Source organism: Sparus aurata, chromosome 7, assembly GCF_900880675.1.
Source record: "Sparus aurata chromosome 7, fSpaAur1.1, whole genome shotgun sequence".
In the NCBI taxonomy this organism is placed as follows: Eukaryota; Metazoa; Chordata; class Actinopteri; order Spariformes; family Sparidae; genus Sparus; species Sparus aurata.
In genome coordinates, this window is record NC_044193.1 from 20,697,122 (window position 1) to 20,714,330 (window position 17,209).

Consider the following 17,209-nt stretch of genomic DNA (forward strand, 5'->3'; position numbering starts at 1 on the left):
TGTGTGTGTGTGTGTGTGTGTGTGTGTGTGTGCAAAATGTTAGCATGCCAGCACACTAAACAATGAACACGGTAAAACATCAACACGTTACAATGAGCACGTTAGCACGAAGAGCCTGAACGGAGCTGATGCAGATTGTTTTTTTTCTTACAGTCTAGACCTGCAAGTGCTCACACGGCGTAGGGTTACGTGGGTCACCAGCAAAACAAGATGAAACCTTCAGCAAATTTGTGCAATATGGGTGAGCAAACATCTCCAGAATACAGTGAGCTCAAAAAAGTGAGGCAGCAACCACCAGCTTCTGGTCAACAGGGTGATCAAGACCCAAGTGGAAGCCAGCAAGAGTCATTTCCTGTATACAAATACTTTATTTTCACAAAAATCTTAACACTTCATGGCCCATTTCTGCATAAAAAAGGCCATCCCCACCTCAGGTAAAAATATAAATAGCAGACTGGCCTATTTTTACGCCTATAATGCAGATCTCCATGGCAAGTACGCATCACTAACACATTGCTCTCACGCCTGGTGTGTAGTGTTTCAAAAGGTCTGCATACATTATACGTTCAATGCAGCCACCCTGTTGTACTTGATTAATTGTACAGTGCTGATGTTTGTAAGAGGAGCCTGTCTGGACTCAAACCCGAGGCATGGCGGTTACACAGAACGATTCTTGGACCCTTCAGAAACTCATTTTCCGCTGTCACTAAGGAACGCAGCAAATATGATCCACATTCCATTCTTTTACCTTGACACCTTATAATCTGATCTCATTTCTCCTGAACTCTGCTCGCGTGAGCCAATCACATCTGCCCGATGTAATACCCTCACTCCGTGCCGGTGTCAGCCCCCATGAAGCAGCTGTCAGAACAATGTATCAGTGGATCGCAAGCAAACTTGAGAGGAATTTTAATAGATCGGTGTCAGACTCTTTGGGGGCGCTCATTTCGCACACATCATGATCGCGAGGCCAATCAATTCTTTCATTCGGGCCACTTTGTGATTCAATCACACCGACTCTGCATCAGTTCTGGTCTCCGCACAGCTAATCATCTGTGCGAGGGAGATGATGGAGACGGAGATGTGTGAGGTGCTGCGGCTGCTTGGACTCAAAACTCCTATAACAGTCATTGTCTTCAAACAGACTCCCATTAAAGGTCTTTCTCCACGAAACCGTCTGGGGCCCTTTGGTTCATCACCTTCAAGGAGCGAACGTCAAGGATGGCCTCTGTGAAGTGTGATGGCGTCTGGGCACGTGAGGCTCTGAAATCAACGTGAAGGCGTCCAAAAATAGTTGTACTACCTGCCTGAGTTGACTTTTCTTTACTTGAATAAGACAGAAATACTTTTTTATTTTTACTTCACAAGTGACCAAATTAAAACCTTTGCCTAGACTAGATGTGGAAGGATGCTTGTATAGGAACAGTGTTCTAACTGATTGACATCACTTCACTCACACACAACTGCGATTCTGTACTTCAGGCTCAAACGTTTGCCTGAGTCACAGCCGACCTAAAGAATCCCAGACGGCTTCTTCTCTACTTCAGTTCTCGTCTATTAATCTCAAACTGTGTGGGCGCTGTGCTGGTCATCTCTGTGTCGGGGTGTTTTTGGCCTGATGAAAACCGATTGCACCTATAACGAACTTAAGGTCGCGGCAGTCCCAGACCACATCTGATAGTAATTGTATGAGACACCAGGAGACAGAAGTCGATGTGGTATTGATAGAACAGAAGGGGAAGCTTTGCAGCCCATTTTCACTGTTTACTGTCGCTGCTGAATGAACACTACGCACTGTCTTAAAATCTATTACACTAAACGCAACAACATTTTGGTTGTTTCACTTCTTTTTTTCCCGTTGTTTTGCCATCTGTTCTCTTCTGCCTCGTTATAGTGGGTGGGGCCAGTGTTGGTAAGAGGTGATGTCACAATTTTGGATGAACCAATCAGAATAATTAAGCAAGATCAGAATCAAAAGCATAATGTGATGACAGTCAATTCTGACCAAGCGACATCCACACAGACCGAACAAAGCACATTAGCTAACTTTTTGACCGTTATAGATAACAATTAAGGTGTTTATGATGAATCTTAATAAACATTTACTGTTAAACATCCAGTATTCACTCTCCTTTTAGCTCTATTCAAATATCTGGCTGTTCAGCAGCTAAACACTGCAGCTCACCAGCTACCGAAGTGTTCCTTCCTTTAACATTCTTCTGAGCGTTTTAACCAAAAATAAATTGGTTCCAAAACCTTAAAAAGTTGGTTTCAGGAGATAGCTGGCAGGTTGTCCTTGAACTGAAGTGTGAACCGAAAAGTGTGTGTGTCATATTTGGGATGGTGTTAAAATAGCGCAATGCTCTCAGTTAATGACGCATACTTGACATCAATGGTTGCGCTCAAGATTAGTAGAAACACAAGCAATTTCGCTGGAATCGGATAAATGTTCATAGAGTCTTGAACGGTTCAGTTCCAGAACCAGAGCTAATTTGGTGGATGAAGTGTACATGAGAGTGGCGACAGTGAAGCAAGCGGACCGTAAAAAACAAAAAACAATGACCTGAACAACATTTTAAAGCTTTGTAGAGCAGAGTTTGTTTGTAATTCACCATGAGCCTTCCCCCTTTAACATTACACATCGTACATTTAGTCATTGGTATTCTAAAACACATCGACCACAGCTGCTCAAGATTCAAAACAAGTTTTCAGGTGCTTTAATCTTCTAACTGTGAAACCGCTGTTTCAAGATGGACACCTTGACTCTTCCAAAATATCATATAATATCAAATATAAATGCAACCAATTGCAATATTCGTGCAATCAATAGTATTTTTAAAGCTTCTACCTTAATTCTATCTTGACTGAGTCAGGTGTCGATCCTCTCCTGTCTCATTAACAGTCTCAGCAGTGTATCGGCTTCACAAATACATGTTATCTTTCTTAAACCTGCCGTACAGAATGTTTAATCTGGAATTCGTCATGGGTCAGTTCACGTTCCAAATAATAAGCACAAATAGTTTCATAGGGTCTTATTGCAGTCTACATATTAGTGTTTACTTAGTACAAATTCAAATGTGTGTGTGTTATAATCAAAAAGCTTTTTATCACCGTTTGTCTGTGACAGGGGCAAAGTCCCATTTTGACCAGAGATAAAAGCATAAAAGCTCTCTAATTATCATTTGCTGGGTGAACTGTGAACTGTTCAATTATATTTTCTGTCAATATTATTTTCCCCAACATAAATTGCTTTTTTTAACAGCGTTTTCTTCACTTCCAGACATGAAATTCTGGAAAACATGTTTTTTCTGAAGATATTCAGAGTAAAGAAAGATAAGAATCGTCTCACCACGTGTCACTTTAAATTGCAGAATGAAGCCGTAGCCACCACAGGTTGTTAAAACCCTCACAATTCCCCCCTCTAAAATAAAGAGAGCATGACCTGCTCGCGTCGGCCGACGGTGGTACACACGATGCACCAACACTCAGCACATTCACCTGTGAAAATAACTATCGTTCTCTCAGGATGGGAGGGAGCCATGAGTCATCTACAGCTCGTCGGCTGACTGTTACACCAAAGAAGACTATTGAAATCTGACACCTTTAAACTCTCATTTTTCGGCAGCAAACTGCTTGCCGACACGTTTCAAACATTTTTCATCACATTACACTTTGCTGGAAATATTGACTTTGTTTTTAGGTCAACACTGAAAATGATGAATCCGATGTCTGCGATGTCTAAGACTGACAAGAAGAGCAGATCATATCTTTAGATGAATTTGCTTTGTGTCCATAAAAAGTGTTGCCTTTTCAAGTGTGTTACGAAACACTGCAGGCATCAAAAATCTTTTCAAGATAAGACTCAGATAAGCAGGATCCAGCCTCGTTCCTGCACATTATCCTCCGAGGCACACATCCACTTCCATTCATTGAGTCCTCACAGTCAGGTCTCTATCAGCCTCAGCACGTCAGTCTATCTCTGGAGATGACCTCCTCTGCGCTCTACATTTCAGAGTCAGTCAAGATACACAGTGATCATTACCGAGGCAGCAGCGAGGCTCTCCTGATGTAAGCTGGAATCATCCGCAAGACTTTGAAAACCGCACTCACTGAAGAGGAAAGACGTCTCGAAATGCACGACGTCAACTCCCCTCCGACAAAAGGAAGCAATATGGAGGCAATGTGACGCCCCGAAACGTCTGCAGCGGGGCAGCTCAGATAAATTGCCAGATGGTAACGGACATGATGGCTGATCATTTAGGGCAGAATGATGTCCATGATGCACCGCTCACCGTAGCCTGCCGGTGCCCATTTGTCTTCATGCCATCTCTCAAACAAAGAGTCTGTCAATTTAGTGGCCCTAAAAATTGATGCCTCATCGGGCAGGCGTCAGTTGCCCAAAGGGCCGTCATTCATCAGCAGGTGGGCAGGAGAAATCTGTCAAATATAGCATCTCAAAAATATGTCACAGTGGAGCAGACACTGTGGATTCCTCTCGCTCCTCAAACACATTATGGCTGTCAGGAAACAGCGTCAAGTGTTTGCTTTCCTCCAGAGCATACTGAAAATAAAAAAGTGAGGCTGGCGCTCAGCGGGAGGGTAAAATGTGACGAAAGCGGGAGCCATAGTGTCATCAGCACCTCTTCAGGTCGCGAGATCAAAGCTTCGCAGGAAATGTGTTGTAAGATCAGGAAAGTGTCAGACTCAAGAGGTTTTTAAGCTGTATATCAAATTTGAGGCAGATAACCTGCATTATTTGTAAACAATAATTCACTTAGATAAAAAAAAAAAAAAAAAAACATCTGTCAGGTTTTGGAGCTGCCTCCCTCTTGCCGTGGATGCCGTTGATTGCTCTATTATACAGCTTTTAGCTCAAAGTGCAGCGTTTAATGCTACAGATCAGACCTTCCAAGCTTGAACGAGCCAAATTTGCACTATTCTTTTTTTTTTTTTTTTTTGACAGCTGCATCATCCTCCCTCACAAGCATTTCTCACATCCTCTCCCCGTGAGTTTTAGACCCCATAGTGTATCTCATTATTACTTTTTTCCACTTGGTCACCTTATTCGCAAATGCAATACGTGTTGCCATATAACAAACCGGTGATTCCAGTGGCTTCCCGCCTTTGTCACAGTGCTTTCATTAGAAAACGCTCAAAGGATCAGTTTACTTAAATTACAAAAAATAAATTACAAATTCAGAGACACATGGAGCAATGCCTGATACACATGGACTAGATGTGGACAAATTTGATTTGTGGCGCTCAACACCACTTTAAAGTGATGAAGAACTGCAAGGGTTAAGTGAAAAAATTGGAACACATTGCCGACCCTTTAATGGAAACGCTGATGCAGTTCAGCTTAATAACATATTTTAAACTAAAATTGCACTGAGTACAGCGCATACCTCCGCCCAACAGTTACATTTAATCAATTAAATGTGCAATACGTAAGAGTTTCAGGTGAAAACACACAGGAAATAACTAGATTAATAAACAGAACATGCAAACTCCACATAGAAAGGCCCTGCCCAGTCTTGAACCCAGCTTCTTCTTGCTGTGGGGCGACAGCAATAGTCCTACATGTGCTTGTTTTGACTATGAATTCCGCAGGTGGCTAATTCTTACATATAGCACCTGTAAGCCTAATAAAATATCAAATAAAACATATTTTTAAATCCACTAGATCTAGATCCTTCATCGGGATCAGCTGAAAATTGCACTCGCTCGTACATATCAGCCACTTAATATCATATTTTTCAATCCATGCATCGTTCCCCGGAGAATTAAAAAAACTCCTTGCAATGGTAAAGATAGTGAGAAATACAAGGTGGAGCTGTCGCTTTATCCAGATCCGCACCGAAAGTTAAGGGGTTTATTCTGAGCTGAGACACATTCTCGATCCAAGTGTCATGAATATCTGCTGAGCAGTTTTTGTTTAATCGTGCCGACAAACCAACAAATTCCAAAAACATAACCTCAGCTTGGCAGAGGTGATTATCATCATCCCACAATGGCCCATTTAACAGATATTTTGACTAAAAAAGGCCTGGTTACATAAGTACATTAGTTTATGACCATCCTCATTTTAAACAAGATTATGATTTGAGTTATAATAAAAATGACCAAAGATCAGGCTTTTTTATCATTGCTCTTTGCTCATCCTAATGCAAGCCTTTTAATAAGTTTAAATATTGCTGAGTATTTAATCTTGATACAAGTATGAATCGAAGTGGGAGCAGCATTAGTAGAAGTAACAACAATAAAAGAGTCACGTATAATGTGGTGTAGAGGGCAGACTGTAGATAATTTGCCTACTGTGATCTCCAGGCAGTCTTCCTTTGTGGCTACATCCTTTACTAAAGTGAACAAAGCATGCTCCAATCTCTACTCCAGCTAATAAGGATTTGTCAATTTGGAGATTTAAAGGGATCCCTCTTTCACTTGGAAACAAAGACAGTTTGCTCCAACCGAGCCACCTGTCTGTTTTCGGGACGTTTAAAGGGATAATTCTAATCGACTGTAAAAATGGATCCAGGTCTCTTCTCCTCCTGCCAAGTGTAAAAGTACCCTTGTTGTGTTTTTTTTTCTCCCAGGAAGTTAATTGGACAGGTTGGCCGCCCTGATGGATTTCTGGCACATTCTGGGGGGTTAATTCCTCTCCATGGTTCCACTGACACGCACAAACATTAATCTTAGTGTTTATCATTAGAAATGTTCAGTGCAGAGGGACTGATGATCTGCCATGGCAACGCGCCAGCTTTCAACAAAGAGTCAAATGAAAAAAAAAACCTCCACCTTTGTCGTTTTCAGGACCTTCATACATGACGTCTCATTAGTTGTCAGACGTTGAGAAAGCAGGAGACTTTTCATGCTGCCCGCATCTGAAAATTGTCACTGAGACAACACAGCATTCGCCTTCCAAATGACACTGACAACATAACAGGTTGAAAAGCTAAATGTGATTTTAAATAATCACTTCCAAATGATTAGCTTAACTTCATGTTATATCTACCCAGTACCTGTGAGCTTTTTGTAGTAAAACTCATAAGGTCTAATTTGGCCTTTCAGTAAATAAAAGTGTTTCTCTGAAAAGATCTCGAAGTACAGACCTTGTAGCATTTTGTGCCTCAGAGCGAGGCTCAAGTTACCGATTTTAACAAAACCAGTTGGCTGGTCCCAAAATCCTAAATCCAAGATGCAAACAACACAAAGGCAAGGGACAAAAAGGAAACAAGGAGAGTCCATGAAAGCTAAAGACAGAACATAAAGCCCCATGGCTTAGACACATCAGGAACACAGAGGAGAAACGAGGATCAGGGAACAGAGACGGGATCACAGGCGACAAAAAAAGACCAAAGAGTGAGGAAAAAAGCAGCCCTAAACACACGGCGACTAAACCACAGGTGCTCAAAGAAAAAGGGCAGGAAAAAGACAAAGACAGGAAGTAGAAAAGTAAAACACGACACATTAGGATATGTTATGATAAAACCGAAAAAACAACCGTGCTAATGTTAGCATGCTAACACACAAAATTAAGATGGTGAACATGGTTATCATTATAGCTGCTAAACATCAGCATGTTAGCGTGGTCATTGTTAGCTCAAACTGCAGCCACACAGAGTCATAGCATGGCTGTAGACCCTGATGTTTTTACTGTTTTCACTGAGTCATAGCATCACCAAAACTTTAAATTGTTGTCGACAATATTATGACTATAATAGTTCCCACGACTATTGGCATGAATAGCAATTAATCTAACCTTTTAAATGTGTAGGCAGGCATTCCTAAAGTAGCTGCTGTTTCTGAAAGGCAGTGTTACACGTGCTGTGATGACAGTAGGCCTATCTACACTGACATCCACAGACGCCGCCCACTGTATCAGCCAATCGCAGAACAGTCCTCAGTGAGCCTTGCCATTTGATCATGCAGCTCCCTCCACATCTCAGCTTTGTAATCAGTTCTTCCCCTTCTAATGGCGTACACAGCCAGTCCATCAATCCTCGCCCGGCAGACGCTGGCTCTGTGAAACCAGGTATGGGATGGTTGGTGATGGGGGGTTGGGGAAAGTGGGAGTGGCGAGATGTCCTTGTTCAGTGGAAACACATACACGCATTCTCCAAACCTTTGGCGCTCAGCAGTCTCGGGGGCAGATTGCATAGCAGGACCGTTAAGTCTGCTGCAAATCATGTCACACCACAACAGAGATAAATGATGCGGCTTACGAACCAATGAGGCTGCAAGTTCATCCTCCCCGAGAGGAAGCGGGCCCAGAGGGAGGTGGTGCTACCTGTACCAACAGTACGAGCACTCTCTCATGGGAATGACTCTTCAGTACCACAAGGGTAACTTCAGGGGTTAGTAAAGTTTCTACATCTGAGGAGCTGAAAGTGCAGCCTTTTTTGAGCTGATATGAAAAGACAGATTACATGATTGCAAACTTATCTGTGTCTGCTTTGTTAGCGCTCGGAGTCACAGAAGGTGGTAGATGCGTGTGTCAGAATCCTTAGATTATTAGAGTGAGGGGGGGAGTGGCGTCATTGTGAAGTTAATCCGCACTGATTAAAACCAATCAGTGAGTGAAATCTCTCAAAATCAGCTGTCAGAACGCACGGTTTGATTTATGTGATGAGTATCTTAAAAAATTCATCAGTTTACACGTGCGGTAGAGCCCAACCTCTTCCGTTCGACACCGCAAAGTGATCTTACATCCGTTTAGTGAAGGAGATTGTGTCAGGAATATTACATTAAAGGTCAACAGCGATTTTGAAGTCATACGACATGACTCTCGGGCTGCTAACCCATTCGGATCTTTTCTATCACAACAACCAGATTATTTTTAGGAACCATCACCGTGCAGACACTTGTGTGGGTGACACTGATTGTAGGACACGACGACACACTGTTGATACACTCGCTGACAAACACAGTCCACGCTGACAGACATACTGCAGCAGTTCACATGTACGCTGAGACAGAGCAAAGGCAGACTGCGGACTCTACATACAGTTCTATTCATACGGCCGTCCACAGTGTGTGAAATACTGCAGTTTAACACATCAGCTCAAAGTACCCCATTAAAACTGGATCAGCGCCTCCTTGAGACAGCCTGGATAGAAATGGAACATTATGAGCTTCACAAATGTAATATTTCTTGCAGTGCTGGTTCACTGATTGCGTAACATCACAGAGGTATTGCTGTTATTCCACCGCCATTACAATATGTCAGAAGTGTCCACCCGTCGAGTTACCTCTAATTGCTGCTAACTGTAGCCAGAGTTAGCCGTGCAGCTGGAACAGTGTGGGGAACAGAGTTGGTCCAAAACGGGCGGGAGCTAGCTGGTTAGCATGTTAACTTAAATATATATTTATAGACATAATACATCGATGTCATAGCGTCAAAACAGTTCATTCCTTCACCTTTTGTTGATACATTTTGTTGTAATATTTTGAATGTTTTCAATTACAATTCTTACATATTGCACCTTTGAGATGAATGAATTAGTAGGCCATGAATATAAAACACAGTGTTAATACTACTCACATAATTGTGGGCAAAAATTAATTTATAAAATGTAACATAAATTGACATTTCTCTGTGAACTGCTTCTGTATCCATTTGTTGTTGGATAAATTCCCCTTTTTATTTATTTTCTCAATTAATTTTCCATTGTATTAATTTCTAAATGTATTCATTTCTTTCTCTATTACGCTCTTTTTCTATCTATTTTTTTCTAAACGTATTTATGTATTTAATTTTTACCTTTCTTTATGCATTTCTGCTTAATTATGCAAATTAAGAGGGGTCGTCATGGGGTCACCGTCAGCTGGGCAGAGTATACCTTCAACAGAGTAAGTAAGAACAGTGAAGGAAGTGTAGGAAGTTCTAATTACATGTTATAAACACAATAAATAAAGTACAGTACAGTTCAGCTGCACCGCTGGTAATTGTTTTTGAATTAACTTGATAATGAATTACCTAGAAAAATCAACATCATCTACAATTTGTCCGTGAAGAGATAAACCCTCCAAGTCCCAGATTATATTCCACTTTATCAAAACAGTCACACTCAATTAAACTGAAGACAACCATCTCTCTACAGTCAAATTTCCTTTGCATGGATGATTCCTCACTTCCCTCAGTGCATTTTTAAGGGTTTCTCCTCGGAGAGTCAAAAAGAAAAGCCAAAACATCTCACCACTCGTCACCACAGTGACAGGAAAATGACAGGCACCCCTCTGTGCCTGCAGGGCACTTCAGTTTTTTTTTGTCTGTCTGACCAAAGAGGAGAGTGTCGCCACTGACGATGGTTAACACGCAGACATCAGGCGTGCCTGTTTAACATGCAGTTACCATGGAAACCCTTGCCTAACATAGCCTGTCAAGCACATCAAAATAAGATAAAGAAAAAGGAGAAAGAAAGACAGAGAGAGCGTGAGCAGCTTCGACAAATTATTTTGGTAGTTGACGCGTACACGCTCGTAAAGAGGGAGGAAGAGGTGAACAATCGCACGGCGCTGTACTGAACAATGTGACAGTTCATGTAGAGGTGGAGGCGCCCGGGTGACACAGAGGAGACAGCGGTGGTGGGTGGAAGACGACGCCCAACAGTCTCATGTACAGTAGACTGTCAGCTTGTAGTCTCCATTCAAATGGTTTGCAACGAACACAAAAAGGTCAGGGAAACAAGACATCGATCTACGGCATGTGTGTCACCGTGGAGGAGGGAGATTATGTAAGATTTTAAGCGTGTTAGTCGTACACCCTTCGGGGAGAAGAATCTGCCGCTCGCAAATCTGCTCAGACTGTCCAAATTAAATATGCAATATGTGATGTATGCTATAGATGTTGAAGAGAAATGGTAGGGTGGATTCTTTTTTATGAGAGAGATCAATCTTATAACCTCTACTACACTGATATCTAATGTGAAGTTACGCCAAATGACCTTGTAAATGGAACAAAAGCTGCTCAATCTCTGCTCATAATTTAAAATAAGAGTCCCTCTTCGCTGGTATTAAAGGTGCAATGTGTGAGAATTCAAGTTTAAAGTGAATTCAGGTTTTTCGCCATCACTGAACCGAGACTAAGATGCTCAATTGCCTCGTTAACGCATCACACGTCATTTAAGCTCGACAGGAACAAGGCAAATGCCAACATAATGCACTTTTAATAATACTATCACAATGTTTCTGGGTATTGCTAAGGTATTGATACTCCTGACCATGTGAAAAGTATTTAATTATTGGAACATACAGTTGCAACAAAAGAAGTGCTAGGTAGGATTATATGGCAGGGTGAAAAAATTATTTCTTGGCTCGCTTCTTTGTAAACAACAAACAGCTGTTGGATACCTTCCTTCTCGGCCATGTGGAGAGGCATATTTAGCCAAAGAAAATGTGATGGGTTCAGTCATTTCTTTACAATGTGCAACAGCGTACAACTTGCCAAAGACTTGCCGATGCTAAGCTGAGCAAACTGCTTGTTTTAGGACTGACAATAGCATCTGAGCTCTCCTTGAAGGATTTTTGGCTCAACTCGCCAACTCGTACAGTGGTAAACTAAGTCTGTTGGCTCAGCCCTTTTTGTTCTCATTACCGTGGCTTTGTATATTCTGCTCTGTAAAAACTGAACAACAAAACACACACCTGAAGTCGACAGTGAGTCCTCATTACGTCAGCCAGTCAAAATATTTCAGAATATTGCCATCAACACAATATTATTATTGAACATGGAACTAGTATCAGGAGGATGCAAAGGTCCACATGAAGTACGGAGCACCAGTGGCAGATTCAGGACACAAGCCGTATGGGGTGAGGCACTAGCATGCACAGAACGGGTGCTGGAAGGGCACCTTAAGGGGCACTTTATCATGTTTTATCTACCATAGGCACCGTTTTTTTTTCCATGACAGACTTTGGAGGGGCTGTTAGAATTGGTTAGAACTACTCAGCCTTGAGCTTCAAGTACTTAAGCCTACATTCATTCATTTCATTTGGTCATTCAAACTACACAGGTCCTCACAACTGAACGTTCAAAATGCTGTTTACCTCAAACGGCCCCTCAGGGTTGTCTTCAGCCTCAACACATTTATATATTCTCGAGTAATAACGTCGAGCTGTCAGCAGTCCTACCCATTTTCTCCAGGAACTCCACTTCTTTAGCTCTCAATTGAAACGCTGTCGGGCCCATCTCGTGATAGCATTTGATTTGTAGTTTAGCATTTGACGAAGGCAACATGAGGAACCCTCGAACATAGCTTTAACACGATGTCTGAGGGCGGGGGGGGACAGCAAATGGGCTGTCTAGCTGAGCTGGGCATCATCTCCTGCAACTCATCATTTGTGATGATAATGCAAAAAAAGTGACAGTTTATTACGTGTTGTTATCTTTAATATGCCTTTGAAAAGCTCCCTTCACTTTGCAGCAGCGTGAGTTTATCTTGTGGAGAATTCCAATTTGGCTGCGAACAGACCACTGGCCCCGCTTCAATGAGCTATTACAAATCGATCACGGGATGACTTGAAATAGGACTCGTGGGAGAATAGTGTTGAAAGTGTGTGTGCTACCTTAAACAAGCCTGCGCGCTGGATTAACAGAAACACACACACACACTCAAGAGTGCTTCCTCCAACACGTGACCTAACCTTTACCCTCATGACACGTGTACGGGTGAAGGATTGCACCGAGGCTACACACTGGCCGGAAAAAAAATAATGGAGTCCCTACCCTTGCTAGTACCCAGACACCTCGTTTTAACTCGAGGAGTTTGCCTGAATGTCTGTTACATCTTCCCTGTCATAGATAAGAGCAAATGGCTCTGCGGGAAATGCTGCACATAATTCCATTACTGTTTGTACGTGCGGTGAAACTCCTTGAACCACCTTGACAACAGCCTCGAAAAAAAAACAGGCATTCAATATTTTTTTTTTTCTTTCCCGTAGGCGTTTAACACAACACCGCCCACACCTCGCCTTTTTAATGTGAACAAGCCGAGGGGTGTGATGGCGCTGCTCATATAGTTGCACTGTTGTAACACACACGAGGGAGGCTGGAAGTGGAGCAGGTGAAAGAAAAAGGAAAAAAGCGGAGTGGAGGATGCACGGAGTGACAGATGGATGGTTTTAGGTCTAATTCGCCCCGCTCCCTGGCTCGGCCCCCACAAATCAGCAGTCTGGAGTTACTGTATAGCCTGTGGCGGCAAAGGAGACAGATACACTGACAGTCTGTGTGAGTAGGAGGAGGGTGAACAGAAGGATACACTGCTGATAACGCTAACTTTTACCGTCTGACAGAGTCTGGAGGTGTTGCTATAAAAACTTGCTGAAAGGTGCAATTATGTGGACTTCTCTTATATTGCATTTTATTCGCCAGCCGGCTGCCTTTTGTTGCGTCATTCCCTCGGCACACTTTTGTTTCTGCTGTGTTATTATCTCCGACAAGGAGGAAGTGTTTTCACCCGTGTCTGTTTGGTGGTTGGATGGTCTGTCAGCAGGATTACAAAAAAAAAATCCTGAACGGATTTCCAAAAAAAATCATGGTGGATTGGTCTCGTCCAAGATTAGAACCCGTTAAACTTTAGGCACCGGTTTGAGATTCTGTGTAAGATGTGGCCGTTTTTTGACATTTACAATGATTACTCAGGGAGTAATGCATGGATCCTAATGAAAAAAAACAGCTGGTATGGATGAGTACAATTATACATTGTCTCATTTGTTTGCAGTGTTTAGTATAACTTTGTTTCTCTTTTTATGCTTCTGCCACACAATGGCGAATGTTATTGTGTCTGCATTCTGTTGCCTTGTTGGGTTTTAGAATGTGGGCGGCTCGATGGTAGAGCCAGCGTCTTGTTATCGGGAGGTCTCTGGATCGATTCCCTGGTCTGCATGTCAGGTGTCTTTGGGCAAGATACTGCTCCCAAACTGCTCCTGATGAGCTGGTCGTCACCTTGCATGGCAGCCACTGCCATCAGTGTATGAATGTATGTATGAATTGCTGTAAGTCGCTTTGGACGAATGCATCTGGTAAATGCCCTGAATGTAAATGTAGAGTGATACATGGCTTTCATACGGAAGAGGATTAGGGCCACATGTGAATTTTTTTTTTAGTTCTGACTTTAAAGTCAGAATTCTGAGAAAAAAGTCAGAATTCTGAGATTAAAGTCAGAATTCTGACTTTTTTCTCAGAATTCTGAGATTAAAGTCAGAATTCTGACTTTTTTCTCAGAATTCTGACTTTAATCTCAGAATTCTGACTTTTTTCTCAGAATTCTGACTTTTTTCTCAGAATTCTGAGATTAAAGTCAGAATTCTGACTTTTTTCTCAGAATTCTGAGATTAAAGTCAGAATTCTGACTTTTTTCTCAGAATTCTGAGATTAAAGTCAGAATTCTGACTTTTTTCTCAGAATTCTGAGATTAAAGTCAGAATTCTGACTTTTTTCTCAGAATTCTGAGATTAAAGTCAGAACTCAAAAAAAATTTACATGTGCAGACTTCTGACTTTATTCTCAGAATTCTGACTTTAATCTCAGAATTCTGAGAAAAAAGTCAGAATTCTGACTTTAATCTCAGAATTCTGACTTTTTTCTCAGAATTCTGACTTTTTTCTCAGAATTCTGACTTTAATCTCAGAATTCTGACTTTAAAGTCAGAACTACAAAAAAAATTCATGTGTGGCCCTAATCCTCTTCCGTACTTTCAAGTGTGATACAAGACTTTCGACTAAATGAAAGGGGGCAATTGGGACTTGTATGCACTCTGGGTGCCATAGTTTGTTTTCTGTTGGAACTCTACATTTCCTGGCAAGATCCGATGTGAAATTTGATTTGAACTCCTACTTCTTTGGAATTCACCGCTGAACATGAAGGACAGAGGATCATGTGAACAAAGAAACGCATCCTAAAACGACTCGCTCTCTCGTGATCGTGGTTTGAAAATGGAACTAGTGTCTGGAGGATGCAATGGTCCACATAAATCACTGAACATAAAGTGGCAGAAATCCTGCAGACACCTTCAGAATCGTGTTTTAGCATCTCTTTTGGAAGCCCAGTAAATTCCTTGAGGATGGATCTGATCAGCTGGCTCATCTCCGGGGTGTGCTTCTTTTGTCTTTGTCTGCTGCTGGGATGAACGTGAAGTTGTGGTCTCATGGAGGAGAGATCTGTAACCCTCTGACTCTGAGCCCTCGGGGTCAGGTCCAGTGTGAGAGCCCACTCAACTCTTCCACACAGTGACAGTTCACACTTCGACCTAAAGACTGCACGAGTCGCCCACGCCTGCCCCCTCTGCCACACCCGCGACAACCCACTCCTCAGCCTTCAATTAGCTCATTATCTCGAGCATCAGCTGTTAGCCCGCAGCTCCACGGAGAGAAAGCACAGCCCTTACGCACGCTGGCATGTCCGAGAATAGTACTGAACGATCGCAGAGAGGGTCCAGAGGAACTGATCGGGCCGTGTCGCTCAGTGAAGACGATGAGAAAGGTGCACCTGCTGACTCCCTCTGCCTACAGGGCCTCGATATGCATGAAATCAACGATGCCCTGATTCTGTGCGGCTCATTACAGCAGCCCCGCCGACCATATTGGTCGGATTAAAGATCTGTGGCAACACCCTCTCCCATCCGTCCATGACACTTGAAGCACAAAGCGCTGTCTTTTGCAGAGCATGCACAGAAAGCGGCGGGTTTTTTGTGTGTGTGTGTGTGTGTGTGTGTGTGTCGCCGGTGTGAAGATGCTCCCCGATCCCTTCCCACAATGTCATCCCACAACAACCGGCGAATGCAGCATGCACCTGTTCCGCTGTCACCGACGAACAAATACAGCTAACAAACAAAAAGAACGCATACCTGTCCTGTCAGGTTCCGGGTGTCAAGCTTCGGTCCAGATCCTGACCATTGAGATCGCGGGGGGGAAGCTGGAAGACGGACACCGCCACCGCCCCAAAGAAGCGCCTTTTTGCCGCGGGGAGATGCAGCCCTGCAGGCTGGGAGGAAAGGGGGGACGGGGGGTGGGGGGGACGCACAGCAGACGGGCTACAAGCCGGCAGGGATGGCTCACGGTCGGGGAAGGGCTAGGAGGAGAGTAGAGGGGCGTTTTCACGGTGGAGGCGAGGGAACTCCTCAACGTCGCGCGTGATCTGCGAGGACCGCTCCGCTCAGCGCGTGGCACGCAGCGTCTGTCTCTTCAGGGTCATCTTTTCCCACCGCCGAGCTCACAGCAGAGCACTTTAAAGTAACACGCTGCAGTCTGTGGGCTCAACACATGCAAACACGTTTCTTCTCTCTAAGACCACTGTCGTTTATTGAAGAGAATGTAATACAATTAATTTAATAAAACACCATACTCTGCACACATGTTCCATATTACTAAGAGATATTTCACTTCTAATCATGCATCCCGCTTATTTTCATTATTTATGTTGATGACTCGTTCCTTTATTTGTTTGTTTAATTGAGGCAGAGCACATTCATCATCATCTGGGGCCCCTGAGGAGATGTTATCTGTGTTCAGATAAAGAGGGCAGCCTCCAGCATCCAACCCACTGCACCGCAGCCTACCTGTGTCACAGCGCCCTCAGATGTCAATCATGCTCCTGTCAGCTGCTGAAAATAGGTGCAAATGCAAGGTGCATTTGGCAGAGGAGCCCAGTGGATCATCATTGATTCAAATACATCAGAATCAGAATCAGAAATCCTTTAATGTACCGCAGACAGGGAAATGTGTTTGTGTTGTTGGCACAAATTTGTCATGTTGTTTAATACATGTTTTAATGCCTAAACAAACTAAATAAACAAACTCAAATCCTTTTCATGACTGAAAAAACAAACTGACCTTAAAGGACAACACAATTGTTAACCTTTGGCGGACCCTGCCACTTTTCTAACTTCAAACAGTGTTCTCTGGACCTTATTTTCCTTTTTAAGAACAAATTAATATTTCTGAGTTTGTATCCTTACCGCACTGATATTGTAAACATTCAAATTCTGAATATTTGAATTTCTCTCCAAAACTAAACAGTGCCTCTTTAAAGGGATCCACATTAGAGCATGTGAGATCAGCTGAGGTGTTTTATAATGAATGTCCACTTTCTGTTATATTGTGCTCGAAAAGAGCTCATTTAGCTCTCCTTTTGACTCCTGACATCATTCGTATTCACACGCTTGCAGAAAAAAAGGCTCATCTTTAACTTGCAGCATTAGTAGAAAAGAATTGT

The 17,209-nt window shown here is 42.8% G+C and overlaps 1 protein-coding gene across 4 annotated transcripts in view; it reads right to left on the reverse strand.

The window, feature by feature from the left end:
- LOC115584480 (band 4.1-like protein 1) overlaps nt 1-16,255 on the reverse strand; it is a 50,155-nt gene extending 33,900 nt beyond the window's left edge. For 3 of the 4 annotated variants that reach the window (XM_030421931.1, XM_030421930.1, XM_030421929.1), the window contains exon 1: nt 15,843-16,255. The gene's annotated coding sequence lies outside the window, so the exon portion shown is untranslated. The remainder of the gene's footprint in view (nt 1-15,842) is intronic. The other variant, XM_030421933.1, reaches the window with a different exon arrangement.
- Nucleotides 16,256-17,209: the final 954 nt, after the last annotated feature.